General features: G+C 47.8%; 1 protein-coding gene across 3 annotated transcripts in view; it reads left to right on the top strand.

Moving 5' to 3' along the window:
• The first annotated feature begins 938 nt into the window (after positions 1 to 938).
• Positions 939 to 26,477, top strand: part of LOC142466885 (uncharacterized) — a 52,032-nt gene continuing 26,493 nt past the window's right edge. For 2 of the 3 annotated variants that reach the window (XM_075572466.1, XM_075572464.1), the window contains exon 1: positions 939 to 1,227. The gene's annotated coding sequence lies outside the window, so the exon portion shown is untranslated. Of the gene's footprint in view, positions 1,228 to 5,758; positions 5,780 to 26,477 lie in introns of those variants that run through there. The other variant, XM_075572465.1, reaches the window with a different exon arrangement.

Consider the following 26,477-nt stretch of genomic DNA (forward strand, 5'->3'; position numbering starts at 1 on the left):
AGACTGTTCATGGTCCCAAGGCTCAACAAAGTATCCGGACTTTCCTCCTTCTCCTACCGTGCACCCCAAAACTGGAACAACCTACCAGAGACTCTCACATCCACCACCAGTTTAAGTTCTTTCAAATCTAAGGCTGTCTCACATTTTAACCTGGTCTGTAACTGTTTCATACGCCCATAATATATATTTTCTTTAACTGTGCATGCAATGTCTTGTATATAATGTATACCCTGTTCATTTATGTAACTGTATTTGTAACCATGTATTATTTGTTTTACTCTGTGCCCAGGACATACTTGAAAACGAGAGGTAACTCTCAATGTATTACTTCCTGGTAAAATATTTTATAAATAAATAATAAAAATAAATAAATAATAAATGTATTAAACACCCCAACAGCTATGGCATATACCCCACAGAGCTTACAATCAATTATACCTGTGTTACCGGGAGAGAATGGGACTCCCCCGGGGTCACACAGAACCGCCCCTGTGATTAAGGCCGAGCAGCGCGTATAGCGATAGCGGTTATTATTTATGTCAATGGCAGTCACCTGGATGGTAAAGGTTACGCACAGATTGTAATGGGTTTGTTAATCGCCGAATTAAACATCACAAGTTAGCTATTTGCACAAAGGGAACCTACATTCTGCCGCCATCTTATGTTATAAAAGTAACTTTCGGGGGAGGGGGGGGGGGGGGCAAAGCCCCTCCACTATCAGTCACTAGTCTTATGAACGGCTTTTGCAGTGTGTGGTTACTGTAACATTGCACCTTTCCACACCCAGCAATTTCTTTTTAATGACACATGGGATAAAGATAATTAATAATTATATAAAACATTTCCTGACATTTGCTATGAACATCTGACTGTGCTTGTGCTCATCACGTGACGTCCCTCTAAGCCACGCCCCCCGGCAAGGACACGCACTAAGCCACGCCCCCGGCAGGAACAGTCTCATGGTGTCTCTTCCCCTTTAACATTAACCCCTCTGCTGCTGGTTATTATTATTTCTGTGATTGGCTGCTGCTGGTCACGTGGTATCTCTAGACCGGAGGCGCATGAGCAGCAGGAAGCAATCCCTTCTCAGCCGGGCAGAGGGCAGAGGGCAGAGGGCAGAGAGCAGCGAGCAGCAGCAGCGAGCAGCAGCAGCAGCAGCAGCGGCGTCTCCCACACATGCAGCAGCTGGGAGGGGCCGGGAGAGTCAGGCAGGATCCCCCCTCTGCGGTGAGTGTCCGCGCGCCGCCGCCTGTATAGCTGCCACCCCCCTCCCCCCCCCCCCCAGCAGGGACTTGTGAAACACGGGATTGTGGGTAACAGGTGACGCAGCTTCGGACACGCCCCTTTATCACCGGCCCCCCAGCTCCTAATAGTGACAGATACAGTACAAGAGGTTAGATAACACACAGAGGGGGGAGTGCTGGGGTCTGCTGCCAAATCCTGGTCTGGTTCCCTTAGATCAAAGTACTGGGGACACACAGATATATACTGTATGTATATCACACCGTGAAGTAAATGGTACCTCAAAAAACCCCAGTAATGTGCTCCCAGTAATGTGCTCCCAGTAATGGGGGCTGGTGATGCTCTGGAACAGAATAATATGATAACAAGAAATAAAAAAAGTTGTCCCCTAAGGAGCCCTCGTAATATCCCAAAAAATAACAGTTTGTTAAACACAAGATAAAAACAAACACACAGGATCCCAAAATAACCGTTTATGAAACACTCCTCGCTATGCACCATCCCGACTCCACTCCTCGCTATGCACCATCCCGACTCCACTTCTCGCTATGCACCATCCCGACTCCACTTCTCGCTATGCACCATCCCGACTCCACTTCTCCGCCTGTATCACGTGATCAGGGCCACTGCTGCTAACAACACGGGGATTGTGGGTAACGGGTGACGCAGCTTCTGACACGCCCCTTTATTCCCCCCCCCCCCCCCAGAGATCCTAATAATGACAGATACAGTACAAGAGGTTAGATAACACACAGAGGGGGGAGGGGGTATCTGCTGCCAAATCCTGGTCTGGTTCCCTTAGCACAGGGCTCATAAACCCTGCACCAGAGAGCAATGTACTGGGGACACACGGCAGATGCCTGGCCCATAAAATGATGCAGCATAGTTACCAGTCCAAGTAATCCAAAAGTGATGTACATCAGTTTTGGATTACTCCTTGCTGTATGCTGTCTCCTTTATTGGTTCTTGGACTGGTAACTATGCTATATATATATATATATATATATATATTATATATATATATATATATATATATATATATATATATATATATATATACACACACACACACACACACACACACACACACACACACGGCCCAACAAACTGGGCAACAACCCACTCGCACCCCCCCTCCACTCTCCCTTCCCCCCCTCCACCCTCCCTTCACCCCCTTCCTCACAAAACGTACCTGGTGCGGGGTGCGATGGCATGGTGCGGCATTCTCTGTCTTCCCCCTGCAAATTCATCTTTTCCCACGTTGCTCCGCGTGACATTATGTAGCGTCCCGTTGCCATGGCAATGCGGCGGCATTTTTAACTGGAGCTGCAGGGGGAAAAGATGAATTTGCAGATGCCAGCGGACACCGCCGCAGGTAAGCAGTCGTTGAGCTGTGTGTGTGTGTGTGTGTGTGTGTGTGTGTGTGTGTGTGTATATATATGTGTGACAGAAAATATAGACAGCGCCCTTCACACACTACACCTAAATTGCTGCAGCCCTGACAGATGTGGCAAGTATTGCACCAGGCAGATATGCCCAATAAACAGTAGTGTGAAAATAACTAAATGTATTCTGGCAGGAAAAACTAAAAATGACTATTTAATAAAAACAAAAAAGCAAAAAGAAGTGTGCATAACATATAAAAATAGAATAAAAAATGAAAAAAAAAGCAATAAAAAAGATATATTGCCAATGATTGTAAGTAAAAATGACACTGAGTGTCACTGGGACTTAACTAAAAAATGCAAAAATAAAAATGGGTTCATGTGATAAGCAATGAAAAAAAATTGTATACACGAATATGAGCCCATAAATGCAGTGAATATTAAAAATACTTAAGTCCACATGTGTCCATGATAAGTTGATTTGCAAAAGGTCCAGGCTGTTTCTTCTTGGGCTCACCGAACTCCCACAGTACCTATTAGAGAAAAAGAGAAAAGAAGCACCCGATCCTTGTATAAAATCAGATAAACAAAGTTTTAATATCTCATGGACAAGACAAATGCACACTTACAATTTGTCTGATGAAATCCGCAGAGTCGGAAGAAACGCGTAGGGATATCTGGCAGTGAACCTACGGTGACAGGGCAGCTCCCAGCACCAGCGTGAGGAGGCAAGGACTTGCCTGAAGATTATTTTCCGGTTTCAAGTGTGAGAAGAAAGGCTAATGGCGGCCGCATGTGGAGATTGAATGCTCCCAAACACTAAGGATTACTCCCCTGGAGACAGCAGCTGACAGCAACATCCTTTTTGGAGGCAATACTGACACTCACACACAAAGAAGAGACCGAGGAGTCCTCAGTTGGTGCATGGGCAGGTCCCATAACATGCTTTATTTTATCAGACAAATTGTAAGTGTGCATTTGTCTTGTCCTTGAGATATTAAAACTTTGTTTATCTGATTTTATACAAGGATCGGGCGCTTCTTTTCTCTTTTTCTCTAATATATATATGTGTATGTATTTGCATGTCATTTCCCAGAATCCCTTGCTGCAGTGGGAGCACTGTATGCTAGGTCAGGGGGGCGCAAACTTTTTTCCCTGCGCCCCCCTGCCGGCTGTCCCCTCACTCCCGCGCCCCCCTCCCAACCCCAACTTACCCGCGCTCCGGCGTAATGACGTCACGTTGCCATAGCAACGTGACGTCACATGACCTCGCAGCGTCATTTTGACGCCGCGTTGCCATGGCGACACAGGGAGGAAGCCGCCGGAGCCACGGTAAGCTGGTTTACAGAGGCCCTGCAGCTCCCCCGGCACTTAATTTAAGTGCCTTCGGGAAGCGCGCGGGGCCTCTGTAAACCCCGCGCCCCCCGTCGGCAGTGTCGCGCCCCCCCTGGGGGTCGTGCCCCACAGTTTGCGCACCGCTGTGCTAGGTGATAATGGAAGGTGGCACTGAGAGTTTGAAGCAGGGGAGCCTGGTTCAATTCCCGGTGTCGGCTCCTTGTGACCTTGGGCAAGTCACTTTATCTCCATGTGCCTTAGGCACCAAAAACAGATTGCAAGCTCCACGGGGCAGGGACTGTGCCTGCAAAATGTCTCTGTAACGCGCTACGTATAACTAGCAGCGCTATACAAAAACATGCTATTATTATTATTATTTATTTAAAGGCCGGGTTGCAGACCTGTCTAAGGCTACGTCCAGAGGGGGGAGCCGTGCTGAGCCGCGCTGACGCTCCACGAGGAGCCCCGTCATCCTCAATGAGGATGTCTTTAGAGGGCCTCCCGCGAGCGCCCGCAGGCGTGCTGAGGCGCTGGGATTTTCAGCCGACAGCAGAGCCTGTTTCTCAGCTCACTGTCGGCTGAAAGCACACAATCAGCACGAAGCAGAGTCATGACAACGACGCTTCGCGGGCTATTGGCCCAGCGATGTCACTGGGTTAGGGTTCATTACTACCAGAACATTGCATGTCTCCCCCTGCCCAGCACATTACATCCCTCCAGGGCTGCTGGCAGGGGAGGACAGCCAGTATTGCTATCCCGGTCACACTACAGTTTCTATCCTGTGCAGGCAAGCCGGGCATCCCCCTTTTCTGGCTGCTGCCCCCCCCCCCCTTTTCTGGCTGCTGCCCCCCCCTTTTCTGGCTGCTGCCCCCCCCCTTTTCTGGCTGCTGCCCCCCCCCCTTTTCTGGCTGCTGCCCCCCCCTTTTCTGGCTGCTGCCCCCCCCCCCCCTTTTCTGGCTGCTGCCCCCCCCCCCTTTTCTGGCTGCTGCCCCCCCCTTTTCTGGCTGCTGCCCCCCCCCCCCTTTTCTGGCTGCTGCCCCCCCCCCCTTTTCTGGCTGCTGCCCCCCCCCTTTTCTGGCTGCTGCCCCCCCCCCTTTTCTGGCTGCTGCCCCCCCCCCCTTTTCTGGCAGCTGCCTCCCCCCCTTTTCTGGCTGCTGCCCCCCCCTTTTCTGGCTGCTGCCCCCCCCCCTTTTCTGGGGGCTGCCCCCCCCCCCTTTTCTGGCTGCTGCCCTCCCCCCTTTTCTGGCTGCCGCCCCCCCCCCCTTTTCTGGCTGCCGCCCCCAGCCCTCCCTCAGTACTGCCACCCCTCCCTCCCTCAGTACTGCCACCCCTCCCTCCCTCAGTACTGCCACCCCCTCCCTCCCTCAGTACTGCCACCCCCTCCCTCCCTCAGTACTGCCACCCCCTCTCTCCCTCCCTCAGTACTGCCACCCCCTCCCTCCCTCCCTCAGTACTGCCACCCCCTCCCTCCCTCCCTCAGTACTGCCACCCCCTCCCTCCCTCCCTCAGTACTGCCACCCCCTCCCTCCCTCAGTACTGCCACCCCCTCCCTCCCTCAGTACTGCCACCCCCTCCCTCCCTCCCTCCCTCAGTACTGCCACCCCCTCCCTCCCTCAGTACTGCCACCCCCTCCATCAGTACTGCCACTCCCTCCCTCCCTAAGTACTGCCACACCCTCCCTCCCTCAGTACTGCCACACCCTCCCTCCCTCAGTACTGCCACCCCCTCCCTCCCTCCCTCCCTCAGTACTGCCACCCCCTCCCTCCCTCCCTCAGTACTGCCACCCCCTCCCTCCCAGGCAGGATCCCCCCTCTGCGGTGAGTGTCCGCGCGCCGCCGCCTGTATAGCTGCCCCGCCCCCTGAGCCTCTCCTGCGCTAACCAATGAGCGAGCCCCGCTGCTGCAGGGGAAGAACCCCACACATTGTAACTCAGGGAACCTCCTTTACCGGAGCGCGCGCCTGTATCACGTGATCAGGGCCACTGCTGCTAACAACACGGGGATTGTGGGTAATGGGTGACGCAGCTTCGGACACGCCCCTTTATCCCCGGGCCCCCCGCTCCTAATAATGACAGATACAGTACAAGAGGTTAGATAACACACAGAGGGGGGAGTGCTGGGGTCTGCTGCCAAATCCTGGTCTGGGGGGAGTTCCCTTAGATCAATGTACTGGGGACACACCGAGATATATATATATATGTATATCACACCGTGAAGTAAATGGTACCTCAAAAAACCCCAGCAATGTGCTCCCACTAATGTGCTCCCAGTAATGGGGGCTGGTGATGCTCTGGAACAGAATAATATGATAACAACAAGAAATAAAAAAGTTGTCCCCTAAGGAGCCCTCGGAATATCCAAAAAATAACAGTTTGTTAAACACAAGATAAAAACAAACACACAGGATCCCAAAATAACCGTTTATGAAACACTCCTCGCTATGCACCATCCCGACTCCACTCCTCGCTATGCACCATCCCGACTCCACTCCTCGCTATGCACCATCCCGACTCCACTCCTCGCTATGCACCATCCCGACTCCACTCCTCGCTATGCACCATCCCGACTCCACTTATCGCTATGCACCATCCCGACTCCACTCCTCGCTATGCACCATCCGACTCCACTTCTCGCTATGCACCATCACGACTCCACTCCTCGCTATGCACCATCCCGACTCCACTCCTCGCTATGCACCATCCCGACTCCACTTCTCGCTATGCACCATCCCGACTCCACTCCTCGCTATGCACCATCCCGACTCCACTCCTCGCTATGCACCATCCCGACTCCACTCCTCGCTATGCACCATCCGACTCCACTTCTCGCTATGCACCATCCCGACTCCACTTCTCGCTATGCACCATCCCGACTCCACTCCTCGCTATGCACCATCCCGACTCCACTTCTCGCTATGCACCACCCGACTCCACTCCTCGCTATGCACCATCCCGACTCCACTCCTCGCTATGCACCATCCCGACTCCACTCCTCGCTATGCACCATCCCGACTCCACTCCTCGCTATGCACCATCCCGACTCCACTCCTCGCTATGCACCATCCCGACTCCACTTCTCGCTATGCACCATCCCGACTCCACTTCTCGCTATGCACCATCCGACTCCACTTCTCGCTATGCACCATCCCGACTCCACTTCTCGCTATGCACCATCCCGACTCCACTTCTCGCTATGCACCAACCCGACTCTTGTCTTCTGTTCAAGGATGTCTTCTCTCTACCCCCTTTGTGCCTAAAGCCCTGTCCTGCCTTAAACCTTTCTCACTGGCTGCCCCGCACCTCTGGAATGCCCTTCCCCTCAGTACCCGACTAGCACCCTCTCTATCCACCTTCAAGACCCACCTTAAGACACATTTGCTTAAACAAGCATATGAGTAGCACCGTGGCTAATAGTATACACGATACATAAAGCTTGCCCCCCTACAGACACACTTACCTGAATGCCCCAGCAGCCTCTCTATCCGCCTTTAAGACCCACCTTAAGACACACTTGCTTAAAGAACCATATGAATAGCACTGTGGATATTCTGAACACATGAGACATAAAGCTTGGGCCCCTGCAGACGCACTTACCAGAACTCCCTCCTACTGTCTCTGTACGTTCTCCCTACCTACCAATTAGACTGTAAGCTCCTCGGGGCAGGGACTCCTCTTCCTTAATGTTACTTTTATGTCTGAAGCACTTATTCCCATGATCTGTTATTTATATTATCTGTTAATTATTTGATTACAACATGTATTACTACTGTGAAGCGCTATGTACATTAATGGCGCTATATAATGAAGACATACAATACAATACACAATACCCGAGGGGGAGTAGGGGGGTGCTCTGTGTGAGGGGGAGTAGGGGGGGCTCTGTGTGAGGGGGAGTAAGGGGGGGCTCTGTGTGAGGGGGAGTAGGGGGGGCTCTGTGTGAGGGAGTAGGGGGGCTCTGAGGGATAGTAGGAAGGGCTCTGTGAGGGTTAGTAGGAGGGGCTCTGTGTGAGGGAGGGTTGGGCTCTGTGTTAGGGGACGTAGGAGGGGCTCTGTGTGAGGGGTAGTAGGAGGGGCTTTGTGTGAGGGGTAGTAGGAGGGGCTTTGTGTGAGGGAGCGGGGGCCTCTGAGGGGTAGTAGGTGGGGCTCTGTGTGAGGGGTAGTAGGAGGGGCTCTGTGAGGGAGCGGGGGGCTCTGTGAGGGAGCAGGGGGGCGCTCTGTGAGAGGGAGCTGGGGGCGCTCTGTGAGAGGGAGTGGGGGGGCGCTCTGTGAGAGGGAGCGGGGGGGGGCGCTCTGTGAGAGGGAGTGGGGGGGCTGTGTGTGAGGGAGCGGGGGACACACTGTGGGGATCAGGGGGGCTCAAGCCTTGAGAGACACCGAGAGAACAGGGGTGTGGGAGTGATGGTAAATAAATTTAGATCCAAAAACGTTAAAAATTCTACCTTAGAACTGGGGCGCGCAAACTGTTAGCGGGGCCAGGGCACTGGATGTACTTTTAGCCAGGGCACTGGATGTACCAGGCTGAGGGCTGTGGCCATGGTTGGTGCTCCTAGGAACCTTAGGTCTTGGGGTCCGGTGCCCGGGTGCAGCTCCTTTTGACCTACTATCTCTACTCCCCTTAGGCATGATATTAAAAAGCCTCTATGTTAGGGGAGGAGGTAGTGCTTAGGGAGAGATGTGCAGAGTGGAGCTGTCCCTTTAAGAGCAAATTAACTACCTCTCTGCTAAGGGAGGAAAAAAGTCAGGTTTTTAATAGCTGAAGTTTTTCTATTTCCTCCCTTATTAATTCCTCTCTCCCTAGCAAGGAGCTGCACCTCAACTTTCTTTAAAAGCACAGAGCTCCCAAATCCAAATGAAAAACAAATCAACTTAAAGCTACAGTTCAGGCAATATCCTGCATGTGTGTTTTATTTTAATAAATCAGTTCTGTAGTAAGAAAAAATACTTTTAGCATTTTCTGTTTAAAAAAAAAACAATTTTGAAAGACCAATTTTCTTGTATTCTATTTTTTAAAAGCATGCTTGTTGCTATAGCAACCATTTACATTCCCCATATTTAAAGATGTCGCCAAACTTTACCGATCAATACACGGAGAACGAATTGACCGGCAGCTATGCAGTTCTTTAGGTAAGTAGAGATTGCCCACATGAAACTATTAAAGTTAAAAAATAAACTAAAAAAAAAAGCCTGAACTGCAGCTTTAAAATAAAAGTGAATAAGAAAACCAACCAACCAGTGGTGGGCGAGGGGATAGGGCCAGTGGTGGGGTGGAGGAGAGATGGGCAGTGGTGGGGTGGGGGATAGGGGCAGTGGTGGAAGAGGGGAGAGGGGTTGAAGCTGCAGTTACCAGCCCAGCCAAAGTATAGCTGTGCTAGGTTGAAATCACTGAAGCCCCTGGGTGAAAACAAAAAAAGTTTTTAAACAAAAAAAGAAAACTCCCTATAAAACACACAGTGTATTCCCCTACAGTTCCCACACCAAAATATATCAAGTGAAATAAACTTAGAAAACAATAAACCCGATTTCAAACCAAATGTTTGGGAGCTCAGTTCACACGCTGCCTGAGGAGGGGAGGATATCGCTCTGTGTGAGGGAGCAGGGCGGGGGCTCTGTGTAAGGGAGCAGGGGGGGCTCTGTGTGAGGGAGCAGGGGGGGCTCTGTGTGAGGGAGCAGGGGGGGCTCTGTGTGAGGGAGCAGGGCGGGGGCTCTGTGTGAGGGAACGGGGGGCTCTGTGTGAGGGAGCAGGGGGGGGCTCTGTGTGAGGGAGCAGGGGGGGTGGCTCTGTGTGAGGGAGTGGGGGGGCCTCTGTGTGAGGGAGTGGGGGGGGGCTCTGTGACGGAGCTGGGGGGGGCTCTGTGAGGGAGCTGGGGGGGGCTCTGTGTGAGGGAGCAGGGGGGCTCTGTGTGAGGGAGCAGGGGGGCTCTGTGTGAGGGAGCAGGGGGGAGGGTGAGGGGGTGGGATAAATGGGATATTAATATTATTGTCTTTCTTTTGTGATTTTAGTCTTATTGCATACCAGTATAACACTACAGCAGTATTTAATCGTGCATAGATGCTCTTAATGCCATACACACAAGCTAGTACTTAAATGCTTCACACAAACACCGGACATATAGCAGCACCAAAAACAATCTCCACCTGTATTGTGATCAGATGACATACTGTATATATCTATCACATAGCGTGGAGGTAAGCAATAGTACAAAGTTCATACATGCTTCTAGGGATATCTCTCCCAATCCTGGTCCCTGCCTTATTCCTACATGCGCTTGTCCTCGCCTACCAATTGCAACCTCTACTCCTTCTGGTGTCAACCCCTCCAACCTCATACCCATCCCCTGCCACCCTCCTTCCTCTCTCCCTTTCTCCTGTGCCCTTTAGAATGCTCGCTCCCTTTCTAACAAGTTCCTCTCTGTACATGACTTCTTTCTCTCTCACTCTCTGCTCCTATTTGCTATAACTGAGACCTGGCTCACTCAGTCTGACTCTGCTCTGGAAGCTGCCCTCTCCTATGGTGGCCTTTCCTTCTCCCACACTCCGCGCCCTGATGGCAGGGGTTGAGGCGTGGGGCTCCTGCTCTCCTCTCTCTGCCATTATCGTACCCTTCCTATTCCTCCATCTCTTGCTTTTCCCTCCTTTGAGGCTCACACTGTCCAGATCTCCTCTCCCTGTCCATGTGGCGGTCATCTATCGCCCACCTACCTCTACTCATCCCCCTTCTGCCTTTCTCTCTCACTTTGAATCCTGGCTCTCTTTCTTTCTCTCCTCAGACTGCCCTGTTCTTCTCCTTGAGGACTTCAATTGCCACATTGATGACCCCTCTCTCCCTTGGGCTTCCCGCTTTCTTTCTCTAACCTCTTCTTTTGGCCTTCAACAGTGGACTGCAACCAGCACCCACAAGGATGGCCACTACTTAGACCTGGTTTTCACTAAAAACTTCTCTCTCTCCGATTTCTCCATTTCCCCTTTTCCTCTCTCTGATCATCACCTCATCTCATTCTCTCTATCTCGCTTCTCCCCTTCTCCACCTCCATCTACCCCCCGGTTCTGCAGAAACCTGCGCTCTATTCACTTACTTGACTTTGAGTCCACTTTACGCTCCTCCCTCTCCTCTCTCAGCTCTGCTACAGACCCTGACAACCTGGTCAGGAACTACAACTCTGCCTTGTCCTCCTCTCTTGATCTACATGCCCCACTTTCTCTCTGCCGCCCTCGCCCTTCTAACCCTAGACCCTGGCTAAATTCCCACACGCACATGCTGCGTTCCTCCACTCGTTCCTCTGAACGCCTCTGGAGGAAATCTCATACTCTCGCAGACTTCCTTCACTACAAATTTATGCTATCCTGTTTCAACTCTGCCCTCTCGCAAGCTAAACAAGCCTACTTTTCTTCACTAATCAACATGCACAAGTCTAACCCACGCCGACTGTTCTCTGTCTTTGATACTCTACTCAAACCACCCTCAGTTGCCTCTCCTTCCTCCATCTCCGCTCAGGACTTTGCTGACTATTTTAAGGAAAAGGTGGAATCAATACATCAGAACATCCCCTGTTTCTTCCTCCCATCCTACACCTCTTCCTAACTCTCCTCCTGCCTTCCTTGACTCTTTTTCCACTGTCTCAGAGGAGGATGTGTCACTGTTGATCGCCTCTTCTCCCTCTACCACTTGCCCTCTTGACCCCATTCCCTCCCATCTCCTAAAACCTCTTGCTCCTACTATAATCCCTACGCTCACACACATTTTTAACTCCTCCCTCTGCTCTGGAACCTTTCCATCCTCCTTCAAACATGCAACAGTCATACCATCACTCAAAAACAGCAAGCTTGACCCTACCTGTCTTTCTAACTATCGACTTGTCTCCCTCCTGCCTTTTGCCTCTAAACTCCTTGAACGTCTTGTATTCTCTCGCTTGCTCCATTTTCTCAATACCTATTCTCTCCTAGAACCTCTACAATCTAGCTTCCGCACTGCTCACTCCACGGAAACAGCCCTCACTAAAATAACTGACGGCCTCCATGCTGCCAAAGACAGAGGTCATTACACTCTGCTCATATTACTCGACCTCTCTGCAGCATTTGACACCGTGGACCACCCTCTTCTCCTTCACATTCTCCATACTCTTGGTATTTTGAACAAAGCTCTATCCTCGATCTCATCCTACCTCTCCCATCATACTTTCAGTGTCTCTTCTGCTAACACCTCCTCCTCTATTGATCTCTCTGTGGGGGTACCCCAGGGCTCTGTCCTGGGACCTCTTCTCTTTTCTCTGTACACACTCTCTCTAGGTGACCTAATAACATCTTTTGGGTTTAATTATCACCTCTATGCTGACGACACACAAATATACTTTTCAAAACCCGACCTTGCACCTGCTGTACAAACCAAAGTTTCTGAATGTCTCTCAGCTATATCATCCTGGATGGCCCTCCGCCGCCTTAAACTCAACATGGCTAAAACAGAGCTCCTCATACTTCCTCCTAAACCTGGCCCTACTACCTCCTTCCACATTACTGTTGGAACTACGATCATTCACCCAGTAGCCCAAGCACGCTGCCTAGGGGTCACACTCTACTTCTCTCTCACATTTGCTCCTCACATTCAAAACATTTCTAAAACCTGTCGCTTTTTCCTCCGCAATATAACAAAGATACGCCCTTTCCTTTGTTGCCCGACTGCTAAAACTCTGACTCAGGCCCTCATTCTCTCCCGTCTTGATTACTGTAACCTCCTGCTGTCCGGCCTTCCTGCCTCTCACCTGTCTCCCCTACAATCTATCCTAAACGCTGCTGCCAGAATCACTCTACTCTTTCCTAGTTCTGTCTCAGCATCTCCCCTCATGAAATCCCTCTCCTGGCTTCCGATCAAATCCCGCATCTCACACTCCATTCTTCTCCTCACTTTTAAAGCTTTACACTCTTCTGCCCCTCCTTACATCTCAGCCCTAATTTCTCGTTATGCACCATCCAGACTCTTGCGTTCTTCTCAAGGATGTCTTCTTTCTACCCCCTTTGTATCTAAAGCCATCTCCCGCCTTAAACCCTTTTCACTGACTGCCCCACACCTCTGGAATGCCCTTCCCCTCAGTACCCGACTAGCACCCTCCCTATCCACCTTTAAGACCCACCTTAAGACACACTTGCTTAAAGAAGCATATGAATAGCCTTGTGGATATTCTGAACACATGAGACATAAAGCTTGGCCCCCTGCAGACGCACTTACCAGAACTCCCTCCTACTGTCTCTGTACGTTCTCCCTACCTACCAATTAGACTGTAAGCTCCTCGGGGCAGGGACTCCTCTTCCTTAATGTTACTTTTATGTCTAAAGCACTTATTCCCATGCTCTGTTATTTATTTGATTAGTATACTCTAGGGAAGGGGGAGGAGAAAGGGAACCCTCGCGTCTGCCTCAAATAAATATGTGATATAAACAACGGTGCAATAAGGGGAGAGAGAGAACAACATTAATACTAGAAAACAAAAGCACCCTTTTTGACAGCACTCGTTGTATATGATAGTGTAAAGATGAATGATTTAAAATGTAATCTTTTAATTCAACTGGTTAAAATAATTGTCAAAACATTAGAACCAAAAATCCAACTGACATTGGTAACAAAACACAAAAAACAGACAACATTAATTAGTCCTTAAACTGCAAACTAGGTGGTTGATCAAAATCTAACCAGACTGACTAATGGCAGAGAAGAAACCCATATATGAGAGTAAACCTCCTAGTGCAGCAATCAAAAGTTTAAAAAGCCTGTGTAAATAAAACAGGTAACATGGGACTGATCTTACACATGTATATACCTCTTGAAGAATCTGGGTATATAGTAGATGGATGTTGACTCACTGCCTAAGTGATGACAGTAGTGTATATTGGGCACAAGAGCTCACAAAGTATGATAACTGAGCTCTTGTGCCCAATATACACTACTGTCATCACTTAGACAGTGAGTTAACATCCATCTACTATATACCCATTATCTTCAAGAGGTATATACATGTGTAAGATCAGTCTCATGTGTATATTCGTTGCTGTATATCGTACATTTTATTAAGGGGCTATAACTGGATACGGACTAGATCCGTGCCCCAGAGCCAGTTATCATACTTTGTGAGCTCTTGTGCCCAATATACACTACTGTCATCACTTAGGCAGTGAGTCAACATCCATCTACTATATACCCAGATTCTTCAAGAGGTATATACATGTGTAAGATCAGTCCCATGTTACCTGTTTTATTTACACAGGCTTTTTAAACTTTTGATTGCTGCACTAGGAGGTTTACTCTCATATATGGGTTTCTTCTCTGCCATTAGTCAGTCTGGTTAGATTTTGATCAACCACCTAGTTTGCAGTTTAAGGACTAATTAATGTTGTCTGTTTTTTGTGTTTTGTTACCAATGTCAGTTGGATTTTTGGTTCTAATGTTTTGACAATTATTTTAACCAGTTGAATTAAAAGATTACATTTTAAATCATTCATCTTTACACTATCATATACAACGAGTGCTGTCAAAAAGGGTCCATTTATTTGATTACCACATGTATTACTACTGTGAAGCGCTATGTACATTAATGGCGCTATATAAATAAAGACATACAATAGAATACAATACAAAGTGCTACTCAAGATAGTGCTCTTAGTTTGTGTGCCGTGTAGTACAATCAAAAGTCATGGAGACAGATGCACATGCCATAGAAATACATCACAGAGGTATATGTGTGACAGCGGGCAGAAAGAATCAAAGAGCATCAGTAAAAGTGAATCCCCATACAACCCGTTCCTGGAGTGCTTGATCCATCCACTTCCTCCAAGACGTCAACGTGGTGATGTCACACCCGATAGCCGTTTCGCGCGGCGGGTACGCGCTTTCCCAAGAGAAGAAGTCAAGGAGGACATTAAGAGCATCTATGCACGATTAGTGTACTGGTATGCATTCCATCGCCAGGGTTAACATTCGTTTCTCCAAGTGCCTTTTAACATTTCAACCCTTTCATGACCTGACTGATAATAGGTCTTTACTTGAGTGCTTTATCCAGGGATTGCTACTCATGCATTTATTTCTACCCACAGTATAGATATGCGTGGATTTATTAACTAATTAGCACTCACCATACTACTACTTGTATTGGGGAAGCATTTACCCCTAGCACTGTATATATTTACACTGTAATTATTTGGCTTTTACTGGTATCCGTCCTCCTACAGCGATGGGAGCGGTTACTATAGGTCATTTGTATCTGTTTCCAGTTAACCACACAATCATTGGACTACTATGTCATAAGACTGTATAATATTGGACTGAGTGCAGAAAATAAGGTTCTTTTGGGTGATTCTATTATCACCCTGTTTGTTTATATTCATGGGTTATCGGGGATGTAAGAAACCGCACAGGATTTTTTTTAACAAGGCATGTTTTCATCCATAGAGGCAGAAAGTACCTGGGCGCTCTCTTTGGAAGGTGCAATAATTTCAAGCAGTGAATAACAGAGAGATACTACCTTCTTGAGGAGGGTTACAAATACCCATAAGATCGGAGTTTCCTCCTGAGGCTCAACCCCACCATGATCTATCCAGAATTCTTATCATAGACAAAAACACAAGGGAGAATAGGGGAGCACAAGGAGAACAGTATTGTGTGTATACACAAAGGATGTCAGATAGATACGGAATAAAATAAATAAGCGAATCCGAAATGTAAAATTCTTCCTTTGTGTTTATGTTTTTATGCATGACACAGTGTGTATGTATGTATGTATGTGTGTATATGTATATATATATATATATATATATACAGTATATATATATATATATATATATATATATATATATATATATATATATATATATATATATATATATAGATAGGTTCCTTACCGAGTAGATCCAGGATCCCAAGATCACGAGGCAAGAAGGAGACAGCACACTCAAAGGTACAAAAAGCAGCGTGTATTCAGTAGAAAAACCGGCACATAAACCCGACGTTTCGGTCCTTGACACAGGACCTTTCTCAAGGTCTTTCTCCCTTGAGAAAGGTCCTGTGTCAAGGACCGAAACGTCGGGTTTATGTGCCGGTTTTTCTACTGAATACACGCTGCTTTTTGTACCTTTGAGTGTGCTGTCTCCTTCTTGCCTCGTGATCTTGGGATCCTGGATCTACTCGGTAAGGAACCTATCTATACATTACCTGTATGGGACAAGCACCTTTTTACCACATATGTGTGTGCCATCTGTTTATTTTTATATATATATATATATATATACCCCTGACGAAGTCTCTTTTACGTGACGAAACGCGTAGGGTTGGTGACATCATCGCGTGTGGGTGTGTGCATGTGGAGTCCTGGGTGTCCTTGCGATCCAGTCAGCTGAATTTCCAAGTGCTGGCAATCGATCTATGCAGGAGCAGAGGACGTGGAGGCACTGACAGGCTTAGTGATTTGGCGCTAGCTCGTGACAGGAGTTGGTGGTGGCTACGAGCTGTTCAGATGTACCTTGCCTATCTTGGACTCCCCCACCCCCGTGGATGCCTACCCACAGAGATTTCTCTCCCACGTGTGGTCGCTTTTTTTAATCCTGTAAGTGCATTTCCTTTGGGCTGCAGTTTTTTTTTTTTTTCCCAAAGTTTTTTTATTAGGCATTGTTCATAATACGTTGTACACACAATAGACATCAAGTTGCCTAATACAGGTTTTCTTTGTTTTTTTTAAAGACAGGGAGAAGGAAAGGCTCAACGCGCCCCCGACCTTCAAACATGGGTCGGTAGGGTTGGCGTGAGGGTGGAAACAGAATGTGGGGAATGGGGGGGGAAAGGAGAGAGAAAGGGGGGGGGTAGGGCTGAGGGGTGGGGGGGAGGGAGATCCTTCCCCCTTGGTCCATTGCGCGTTGCCCATCCATCATCGTTGTTTTCTATAGCGTGGAGTAGCAATTGTTAGTCTTACGTGGGAGTCCGCTATGTATTCCCTATTTTGTGGTACAGGGCGATCTTTTTTAGTCCCGCATGTGGGTTATCCACGGATCCCATATTGTATAGAACGGCTCCGTCTTCCTTTTGAGGAAGGCTGATAGCCTTTCCATTAGCATGACTTCTTGTAGCCTTTTTTTGACCGTTTGCTTAGGGGGGGGAGACACTTTCTTCCACGAGGCGGCCACCGCACATCTAGCCGCCGTGAGAATGAAGGAGATCAATTTACTTGTTGGGCGGTCAATGTGCTCGATTGGCCTGGCCAGCAAGTAGGTCAACGGATCAATGGGTATTGTGAGGTCTGTGACCTCCGTGATTAGAGTTTGTATAGTTTCCCAGTATTTCTGAATTTCTGGACATGACCACCATATATGGGCCATGTCTCCCTTTTGTCCGCAGCCTCTCCAGCATAGATCGGAGGCCAGAGGGTAGATTTGATTTAGTCTAACTGGGGTAAGATACCAGCGGAACATTATTTTATAAACATTTTCTTTGATTGTGGTACATATGGAGGTTCCTGAGGCTGCTTCCCAAATACTTTCCCAGTCCTCTTGGTCTATAACTGTGCCCAATTCTGCTGCCCAATGGAGCATGTAGTCATGAACCGGAGCATCAGTTGCTCGTTCTAGTTCTGAGTATATTTGCGTTATGAGACCTTTTTGGTGTGCTGTCTCTTTGCATAATCTTTCGAATCTTGTGAGAGGGGGAAATTCCAACGTTGGGGAAATTGATTGTGCGTAGTGCCGAACTTGGAGATATTTGAAGACATTTAGTCCTCTTATTTCGTATTTGCTTCGTAGCCTTTGAAAGCTCAGGAACTCTCCAAGGCTCAGGAGGTCAGCAATCGTCCGAATGTTTTTGGTTGTAAATTGATCAAATTGTCTGGGCTCGCAACCTGGTGGGAATTTTGGATTTTGAGTGATTGGTATAAGTTGAGATTTGGCGGTTGTGAGCTTAAATTTTAATTTGCATTTCGTCCATATCTCCCATGTGAGCCTCGTTGGTCCTAATTGGAATTTATTTTTCTGCAAATCCTCCTTGTTCAGTGACCAAAGGCATGTCGGCAGGGAAGGCGTGCCGGCGTATTGCATCTCTATATCTAGCCAGCAATATTGGCCGGGATCCGCATTCCACACTACTACCTGTCTTAGTTGGGCGGCTTGGTAGTACCGCGTAATGTCGGGGACCCCAAGGCCCCCCCTCCTCCTCGAAGCCAACAGGACCGTACGTGGGACTCTTGGTTTTTTCCCCTGCCAGATAAAGTGGAAAATTTGCTTCTGGATGTTTTTTAATTCAGTGCCAGGGATGTGGATCGGGAGTGTCTGGAAGTAATATAATAACCTGGGGAGGATGTTCATTTTCACCGAGATCATCCTCCCGATCCATGAAATTTGATACGAACCCCATTTATCGAGGTCGGATTTTATTTTGTGTAAGAGGGCGGGGTAGTTGTGTTGGTAGAGGGAATGGTAGTTCTTCGATATCTTTACTCCCAAATATTTGATATAGGAGGAGCACCATCTATAGTTAAAATTTAGTTTGAGAAGTTTCATCTCTGGCTCTTGCAGGGTGAGATTCAGTGCTTCGGATTTATCGTTGTTAATTTTATAACCCGATATCGCTCCGAAGTCTGAAAGCTCTTTTTGTAAATTCGGGAGGGAAATCTGGGGTCTCGAGAGTGTTAAAATTATATCATCCGCGAACAGGGAGATTTTATAGTGGGAACGTCCAATTTTTATCCCTTGAATATCTATGTTATTTCTAATCGTTGCTGCTAATGGCTCTATTGTTAGCGCGAAGAGGAGGGGGGACAGGGGGCACCCCTGTCTTGTGCCATTTTGGATGCCAAAGCTCTGGGCGTCACCACCCGGTAGTTTAACCGTCGCGGATGGATCTTGGTAGAGTCTGCGGACCCCTTCTAAATATGCGTCTCGGAAGCCAAATTTGCGCATAGTATGGTCTAAAAATAGCCAGTCTATCCTATCGAACGCCTTCTCTGCGTCTAGGCTGAGTAGTATTGCTTTGGTACCTGTTAGGTGGATATGCTCAATAATGTTGATTATTTTCCGCGTATTGTCTGAAGCCTGTCGGCCTGATATGAATCCGACTTGGTCAATGTTAATCAGCCTCGGCAGTATGGGGTTCAATCTGTTGGCTAGAATTTTGCTATATAATTTGAGGTCGTTGTTAAGTAGGGAGATTGGACGATAGCTTCCGCATTGCATCGGGTCTCTGCCTTCCTTATGAATTATAGCTAGGTTGGCCAGGGACATGGAAGTGGGGATCGCATTTCCTTCCATAAAATGATTGAACATTTTTAGTAGATGCGTGGATAATATGGGCAGGAATCGCTTGTAGTAGACGTTAGTGAAGCCATCAGGGCCAGGTGACTTGGAGATCTTTAATGCTTTTACCGCTTCTTCTAATTCTTCTTTCGTGATCTCCGCGTTGAGGATCTCATTTTCCTCATCAGTCAAGGTGGGGAGTTGGCATTTGTCTAAGTAAGTTTTGATCGCTTCTGAAGCTTTTTTTTTATCTACACGACCAGTTTTGGATCGCAGGTTATACAGATCTGTATAGTACTTTGTGAACTCCGCCGCTATTTTTTTATCGTTATATTGTATTTCGCCAGATCTATTCTTTATCGCTGTGATTTGGGACCTTTTTTGTATTCCACGCAATCTGCTGGCCAGGAGCTTATCCGCCTTGTTGCCCTTATCATAATAATGTTGATTAGTCCATTTAAGGGCTTTTTCAACATTCTCCATTTGGGTCTCTTTGAGCTTTTGCCTGGCTATTGTTAATGGGCTGCAGTTTTTTAATAAATGTACTCTATTGTTTAAACAGTTACATGCTATGGAGCTTGCGCTTCTGTTTGTTTTTTTGTTTTTATATGTATATGTATATATATGTATATATATGTACAGTGGTGTGAAAAAGAAAGTACACCCTCTTTGAATTCTATGGTTTTACATATCAGGTCATAATAACAATAATCTGATCCTTAGCAGGTCTAAAAATTAGGTAAATACAACCTCAGATGAACAATAATACATGACATATTACACCGTGTCATGATTTATTTAACAAAAATAAAGACAAAATGGAAAAGCTATGTGTGAAAAACTAAGTACACCCTTTCTGCTTCCATAGGAATTAAGATGCTAAGTAGCAGACAGGTGCTGCTAATCAAATGCCCTTGATTAATTGATCATCAGCCAGGGTGACCATCTCTATAAAAGCCAAAGTTTTAGCAGTTTGTTGGTCTGGAGCATTCAGTTGTGTGTTAACACAATGCCAAGGAGGAAAGACATCGGCAATGATCTTAGCAAAGCAATTGTTGCTGCCCATCAATCTGGGAAGGGGTATTAGGCCATTTCCAAACAATTTAAAGTCCATCATTCTACAGTGAGAAAGATTATTCAAAAGTGGAAAACATTCAAGACAGTTGCCAATCTTCCCAGGAGTGGACATCCCAGCAAATTCATCCCAAGGTCAGACCGTGCAATGCTCAGAGAAATTGAAAAATACCCAAGAGTTACATCTCAGACTTTACAGGCCTCAGTTAGCATGTTAAATGTTAACGTTCATGACAGTACAATTAGAAAAAGACTGAACAATTATGGTTTGTTTGGAAGGGTTGCCAGGAGAAAGCCTCTTCTCTCTAAAAAGAACCACAAGACTTCTCGAACAATGTCCTTTGGACAGACGAGACCAAAATGGAGATGTTTGGCCATAATGCACAGCGCCACATTTGGCGAAAACCAAACACAGCATATCAGCCCAAACCCCTCATACCAACTGTCAAGCACAGTGGTGGAGGGGTGATAATTTGGGCTTGTTTTGCAGCCACAGGACCTGGGAACCTAGCAGTCATTAAGTTGACCATGAACTCCTCTGTATACCAAAGTATTCTAGAGTCAAATGTGAGGCCATCTGTCCGACAGCTAAAGCTTGGCGGAAATTGGGTCATGCAACAGGACAATGATCCCAAGCACACCAGCAAATCTACAACAGAATGGCTGAAAAAGAAAAGGATCAAGTTGTTGCAATGGCCCAGTCAAAGTCCAGACCTCAATCCGATTGAAATGCTGTGGCTGGACCTTAAGACAGCTGTGCATAAACAAATTCCCACAAACCTCAATGAACTGAAGCAACTTTGTAAAGAAGAGTGGGCCAAAATTCCTCCACAACGATGTGAGAGACTGATAAAGTCATATAGAAAATGATTACTTCAAGTTATTGCTGCTAAAGGTGGTTCTACAAGCTATTGAATCATAAGGTATACTTAGTTTTTCCCACATGACTTCTCCATTTTGACTTTATTTTTGTGAAATAAATCATGACACAGTGTAATATGTCATGTGTTGTTGTTAATCTGAGGTTACCTAATTTTAAGACCTACTAAGGAACAGACGATTGTTATGTCCTGATATGTAAACAATAGAATTCAAAGAGAGTGTACTCTCTTTTTCACACCACTGTATATGTGTATATATATATATCAAATGGAAATATTACTGTGTGCTCATTTGCATGTCTTAGACAGGTCTGCAACCCCGCCTTTCACCATTATCACACAGCACGTCCACTGCAGCAAGGGATTCTGGGAAATTACATGCAAATGAGCACACAGTGCCACCTTTTGCTTAAAAACCATTAACATGGTTTCCTATAGGCTTAAGCTTGCTGCATGGTCACAGCTTTTGAGCACAGCCAGGGTTAAGATGCATAGCCAGCAAACCCACCCACAGACAGACTGTTTCAACTTTAATGGGTCTCATCAGTGTGGGGTACATTAAGGTCGAAGAAGCAGGCACATGGTCTTACTCAAAAGGAGGTTTAATATGCCATAAAGTCCAACGTTTCGGCAGTCTAATACTGCCTTTCTCATCACCTTGAGAGAGGCAGTATTAGACTGCCAAAACGTTGGACTTTATGGCATATTAAACCTCCTTTTGAGTAAGACCGTGTGCCTGCTTCTTCTTCTTTGTACTGGAACATTTGGGACTACAGGAGCTCCCCAGGACCAGCGCATCGGCAGCTAAGTACCCCCCCTCTATTACCCTTGATATTGAGTGCGTGTCTCATCCTCTGTCTATGTACATTAAGGTCGAAACAGTCTGTCTGTGGGTGGGTTTGCTGGCTATGCATCTTAACCCTGGCTGTGCTCAAAGCTGTGACCATGCAGCAAGCTTAAGCCTATAGGGAACCATGTTAATGGTTTTTAAGCAAAAGTGGCACTGTGTGCTCATTTGCATGTCATTTCCCAGAATCCCTTGCTGCAGTGGAAGTGCTGTGTGGTGGGTGATAATGGTGAAAGGCGGGGTTGCAGACCTGTCTAAGACATGTGAATGAGCATACAGTAATTTTTCCATTTGCTATATGCTTTGCTGTGGAGGGTTTTTGCCACTTTTTTTTACCCACCATAACTTAAGTGTGTGTATATATATATATATATATATATATATATATATATATATATATATATATATATATATTTGCAGAATACTTATATTGCATGGCATTATACATTTTATTATTTGCTAAAGGCGTGTTCTCATGCATGACACTTCCTTGACGCCCCCCACGTCATGACCGCGCCCACCTCCTTGCTCGCTTTCCAAAAACCTACAGTCCACATGTCGCAGGAGAGAAAAGCTTGTGCGAGGCAAGTAGCGCTGTAGCGCTCATGCTCGCTTTCACTATGGACAAAGCTTAGGACTTCATGTGCGCTCTCACCTTTTATTCTCCTGCTTTAATTAGTATGATGCCCTCCTTCTCTAAATCAGAGACATCAAGGTCACGCTGCCTTCCTCAGAGGTGTGCTTGGCATGATACCTTCTCATACTGACTCCTTTTAAGCTTTAGGCCTGGGACATAGTAAGCATTTAGGTGCTGCTGCTCGCTCTTGCTTGCTGCCGCTCGCTCTACCAGGAGCTTTTTGCTGTCCTTGCAGAGGAGACAGCAAGTGCGCTTGGGAGGCGGGTATCACTGTGTGTGTGTGTGTGTCACTTGGTAGCTGTCAGTGTGTGTGTGTGTGTCACTTTGAAGTGGTCTGTGTGTTTGTGTGTCACTGGGGAACGTGTGTGTGTGTGTGTGTGTGTGTGTGTGTATTATATAATATTTTAAAAATTAAAAAAAAAGACATGTTGTGAGAATAAATTATTTATTAACATTGTGTAACTTTGATAAATATATTCACACGCGCGCACGCGCGCACACACACACACACACACACACACACACACACACACACACACACACACACACACACATACACACAGACATACACACACACACACACATACATACATACACATGTGCACACACACACACACACATACACATACACACACACACACATACACATATACACACACATATACATATACACACACACACATACACACATAACACAGACGTACACACACACATACATACATACACATACACACACACCTCTGTGCTGCCTCTGTCTTGTCTGGTAGTTACAATGCCGGACCGGCTGCAGACCCATTGGATGGGAGCGGTCACGTGACCGCTCCGCCGCTTCCCCGAGCAGCACATTTCAAACTTGCCTGTCTTGGGGAAGTTTCTCAGCCTCCGCACGCATCAGCAAGCATGCGGAGGGAGAAACTATAGCCGCACTGATTACAGATGCAGGGGCTTTGTGCATCTGTTCAGTGCGGCTCAGCCTGGCTCAGCGACGCTGAGTGCACTATGTCCCGGGCCTTACACAGCATTTCTGTATTTGATTATATATGTTCATGACCCTGCACTTGAGCATAATGTTACACTTTTCTTACAGTGGCTGGTTCCCCTTTTTTAGTTTTCTTATTGAAGCCCAAACCGACATTGTTACCTCATTAGGGCAGGTCTAAAGGCATTGATTGCGCCCATAGACCGTGCAGGCGCAAGCAGATTTCTTGGCACGACAGGCAGGTGACGTGAGCGGTTCGACCAATGAGGGCGAACCAGCTCCATGATGCCCACGGCGCGTCCACCATGGACAGAAAACGCATCCACTTCACGCGGGTGATGTCACAGCCTTCGCACACCTCTGCGCGGGCAAAGGCTGTGTGGCAGCCTTAGGGCTCGTCCAGGGTGGCTCTGAGCAGGCGCGCACGCTCACGGTAGACACGTTGCGACAATGCACGTGTCCTGCGTGAGCGGACGGGCGCGCCTGCTCAGCGCTCGGCCGCTTGCCGAGCGAGCAAATTTGAATTTGGCGCTCGCAAGCGCGTCACGTGAGCGGTTCGCACAATGAGGGCGAACCAGCTCCGTGACGTAGAGGCCGCGCGCGCACCTAGCCGGCCAGGAAAAGTATGGCCGCGCAGGGTGCAGCGCTGGAGCGCCAGCGCGCCTCTACCCCCCCTGGACGAGCCCTTAGACCAGCGGTGCACAAACTGGGGGGCGCGCCCCCTTGGGGGGACGCAAGATTATGTAGGGGGGCGCAGGCTGCGTGCGGGGAAACCTGGGGGCGGGCAGAGCTGTGCACGGGCGGCCAGAAGCTCCGTGCTGCTGCTTCTATGCTCTGTCTTGCAGAGGAGCGGGGCCTTGCTGCGGGGCCTTCCCTGCACACAGACAAGCCCTCCTCCTCCTGTCTGTTACCCGCCTGTTTTCACCAGCACATGGGGGGGGGACCGGAGCAGGTTTAGTTACTCCCTCCACCCACTGTGTGTGTGTGCATATATATATATATATGTGTGTGTGTGTATATGGACTGCAGTGTGTGTTGTGTGTGTGCTGTGCCTGTTGGTTGTCTGTATGTGTGTGTTGTGATTGTGTGTGTGGGTGTTGTGATTGAGTGTTGTGTGTGTTGGTTGTGACTGTGTGTGTGTGTGTGTATATGTATATATATATATGTGTGTGTGTGTATATATATATGGACTGCAGTGTGTGTTGTGTGTGTGTGTGTGCTGTGCCTGTTGGTTGTCTGTCTGTGTGTGTTGTGATATTGAGTGTTGTGTGTGTTGGTTGTGATTATGTGAGTGTTGGTTGTGACTGTGTGTGTTGTGATTGTGTGTGTGCTGTGCCTGTTGGTTGTCTGTATGTGTGTGTTGTGATTGTGTGTGTGGGTGTTGTGATTGAGTGTTGTGTGTGTTGGTTGTGACTGTGTGTGTGTGTGTGTATATGTATATATATATATGTGTGTGTGTGTATATATATATGGACTGCAGTGTGTGTGTGTGTGTGTGTGTGCTGTTCCTGTTGGTTGTCTGTCTGTGTGTGTTGTGATTGTGTGTGGGTGTTGTGATTGAATGCAGCGGTGCACAAACTGAGGGGGGGACGCCCCGGGCGCAAGATTATTTAGGCGGGGCGCGTGCAGCAAAACCTGGGTGCGCTGGCAAAAAAGATGTGCGCGCGCGGGCGGCCGAAGATGTGCGCGGGCGGCCAAACAGAATAGTGCAGATGGGGGCCATGTGATTCAGAGGTACGGGGGAGGAGCAGGCCCCAGCGCTGTCAAACGCCCCTCCTTCGCGTGTCTGCCCTGCAATAGCGCTGTGTTCCTGCTCTCCTCCGCTGGCAACCTGCTTCGCTGCGATCCTCTGCAAGTGAAAGGGTCGCTGCCACTATATCATACTATGAATGTACAGAAATAATAATAAAAAAAGTGTAAACACTTCCCCGCTCGTGCTTGCAAAACTATGCAGGACACCCTGCGCTCATGCTTGGAGAGTTGGTGATGTCACCGCCCTCAGCGACAGCGTGGACGCAGCCTAATTTTGCAAGAGCGAGCTGTTGAAGTATGTAAGTATTTAGGCTGCGCTTATAGTGCCGGCCACACGACATCGCCCGAAAACAAATGCATTGTCGCCGCCGCCGCCGCGTACGCTTATAGTAAGCGTGACGTGGCAACGCGATTTTTTGAAGCCGGCAATATTTGATTTTTTTAGGGGTTGTCGTCTCGTGACAGCCCCTGAACCAATCAATGGCCTGGTCGCCCACGCCGCTGCCGCAAAGTGAAATACAACTTTCGGTAGCGGCGACGGGTGACGTCGCGGGCACTATATGCGCGGCCTTAGACATTTTTGTATTTACATTGTATACCGTTAAATAAAGGTTTTTTTTTCATGTGATTTTGATTACATCAGGCAGGGGGGGCCCGAGAAATTTCATGGATAAAAAGGGAGGCTCAGCATAAAAAGTTTGCTCACCCCTGCGACTGTGGCTCAAGGCTTTTTCTATAGTCCAGTTTCCAAATCAGTCCAGGGCCTGTTATACGCTCAGGTTGCTAATGGACACATTCCTGCTACATCACCTTGTTACATCAACCCCACTTTCTGTTTAGTTCCACCAGAAAAAAACTCACCTTTTGTGTCACTTGTGTCATCGTGTCGGGGACTTTTTAATTAAAACAGTGTTTTTTTTTAAAAGTAGTAAAGTAGTCACTGGTGTGGCCTGTGGCTCCCATCCCTTTCAAACTGTGGGTACATACAAGTGAATGCAGAGAGGGTTACAGGCACACGATAATGGCAGCAATAAAGGCAATTTGCTGGTGCTCGTGGAGATGGGGGAGATCCTTTACTACCCCAGAGGAATCACG

Source organism: Ascaphus truei, chromosome 15 (assembly GCF_040206685.1).
Source record: "Ascaphus truei isolate aAscTru1 chromosome 15, aAscTru1.hap1, whole genome shotgun sequence".
In the NCBI taxonomy this organism is placed as follows: Eukaryota; Metazoa; Chordata; class Amphibia; order Anura; family Ascaphidae; genus Ascaphus; species Ascaphus truei.